A 2,432-nucleotide genomic window follows, 5' to 3' on the forward strand; every position below is an offset into this window, starting at 1 on the left:
GTTCCTGATCCAGGCCAGGATGCCATTGGCCTTCTTGGTCACCTGGGCACACTGCTGGCTCATGTTCAGCTTCCTGTCGATCCAAACTCCTAGGTCCCTTTCTGCCTGGCTGCTCTCCAGACACTCTGTGCCCAGCCTGTAGCGCTGCATGGGGTTGTTGTGACCAAAGTGGAGGACCCAGCACTTGGCCTTGTTGAACCTCATCCCGTTGGAATCAGACCAACTCTCCAGATTGTCCAGGTCCCTCTGAAGAGCCCTCCTGCTTTCCAGCAAGTCAACAAGCCCCCCATATTGGCGTCATCTGCAAATTTGCTGATGGTGGATTGAATTCCCTCATCTAAATCATCAATAAAGATATTAAATAGAACTGGGCTCAGCACTGATCCCTCAGGGACACCACTAGTGACCGGCTGCCAACTGGATGCAGCACTATTCACCACCACTCTCTGGGCCTGGCCCTCCAGCCAGTTCCTAACCCAGCACAGAGTGCCCCTGTCCAAGCCGTGGGCTGCCAGCTTTTTCAGGAGTATGCTGTGGGAGAGGGTGTCAAAGGCTTTGCTGAAGTCCAGATAGACCACATCCACAGCCTTCCCCTCATCCATGTGTCTTGTGCCAGATCGCAACTCCAAGGTGGATTACATCACAACTAAGTGCTAAAAAGAGAATGCCTAAACCTCACACTGGAAAGGAGTCTCTCTAAGTCTGAAGTGGCTGCTTCTAGCTGGATAGACTACGATTCCATTTTGAACTCCTGACTTAGACAAATGCACTGTGTTCATAAGTCAGGTGAATTATAGGCTTATTTTTTTTCTGCTTTTTGCCATTGTTAAAGTAATGCAACGGGCCAAAAATCTTCCCCTTGATTGTACAAGCATGTTACCGAACAATGCTGAAAGCAACTCAATGCATGATGCAGTGAAAGCATAATATATGAATCTGAAACCCAGAAGGCCTGTTGAATGAGCTCTAGGGTCTGCTGGATAAGATTTTTCACTGCATTTTTTTCTTCTCTTACTGTCCATGAGAAGTTGAAACATATGTAGATGTTTAGTCTCCTATGGCAGAGGATTCAGGCCTCAATTTTTGTTAAAAAAAAATGGTCCAACTGGATAGCAGAAATTAGGTTCGCTATCTAACCAAAGGCACATGGTTCATCCACATGCCTCTGACTCAGAGGATCTACTACCCTATGTGAATATTACTTACATTTGTCAAGCTGATGAGTTTGGAACACAGGGAAGCCTGACAGAAACCCACCTGTGACAGCCAGCATATTTAGTCTCTTGAAAGACTGCATAATTTAAAAAGTATTGTCATGCCCTCACCAGAGATTTCTAATGTGGCCAAGTTTCTTTTAATATCTTTGAGCCCAATCATGAGCTCCTGAGAGCCCTTTCCCAATTGTACTGCCATATAATTAACCCACGACAGCAGGATACCAAGGTATCTTTTCTCACTTGCTATTCCTTCTAGACCACACTATCAAATTGAGAACCTTCCCAGCACTTCAGCTGAAGGCAGAAGGAGTTTTTTGGGAACAAAGACAGAGAAAGAACCCTAGGGTAATTTTCTGTAACTGGAATGGAAGCAGAGTGCTGGACTTCACTCAACATTTGCAGCAGTACAGTATGCAAGGACTCAGCACCAGGCTCTCATTATTTATATAATAAAACAAGAAAGTCTGAAAAATCACTCTTTGGGAGCTTTCCCCTTGCTTTGAGTCAGATAGCTTGAGATCACAAGTTTTGCTGATGATGCAAGGTAGCCTGTTCTCCTCTGTTTCTCACCTCACCTAGTAACTACTAGGTTAAACATAACCCATTAGAGTCACCAGATCCACTAAGTCCCCAGGCTCCTACTGGCTTCCTCTGAGTTACTCCACAGTAAGCCCATACCTTTAAACCTGTCAGCATATTTTAATTTATTTTAGGGTTGCAAGACCCCCATACCCCATATAAATATTCTGATACCTGCTGCTGTTTCTTTTACTCCATAGTTTCCTGACAAGCACAACCATAAGACTACATTTAGTTCAGCCTTCACAGCATTTATTTCCCACTTTACACAAGTGTCAAGAGGTATGGAACTGAACTTGCCAGTGATTTAAAAGTAGGAAATTCAAGTTTGTCCTTTAGTTGTAACTCTGATGTGTCTGAGTATTAGAGTTGTATCTGTGTGTATATCCAGTGCACTGAAGCCATTAATTCCTTGGGTGGTCCAGGAACTCCCCAGCTAGTCATCTGCCCAGAATAGATAACAGTCTGGTCTGAGACAATAGATCAATCTAAAAGTAGGTGACTGATTCAAATCTGCACTATGTTCACAAATGTTTGACTGACTGAGAGAGGAGCTCTCCAGGTGGAAATGTTGGACAAATCGAGGCATTACCCAGTTGGTCCTATTGTGTTAGTCCAAGTCTTACACTTTGTACT

At 44.2% G+C, this 2,432-nt stretch overlaps 1 long non-coding RNA gene across 1 annotated transcript; it reads left to right on the forward strand.

Moving 5' to 3' along the window:
- Positions 1 to 668: 668 nt before the first annotated feature.
- On the forward strand, positions 669 to 2,075 carry LOC113963769. The gene is made up of 3 exons (XR_003532938.1): positions 669 to 786; positions 1,474 to 1,562; positions 1,997 to 2,075. It is a non-coding gene; the product is annotated as an uncharacterized LOC113963769 (long non-coding RNA).
- The last annotated feature ends 357 nt before the right edge of the window (positions 2,076 to 2,432 follow it).

The sequence above is a fragment of the Neopelma chrysocephalum genome, unplaced genomic scaffold (genome assembly GCF_003984885.1).
Source record: "Neopelma chrysocephalum unplaced genomic scaffold, ASM398488v2 Primary Assembly neopelma1_25, whole genome shotgun sequence".
In the NCBI taxonomy this organism is placed as follows: Eukaryota; Metazoa; Chordata; class Aves; order Passeriformes; family Pipridae; genus Neopelma; species Neopelma chrysocephalum.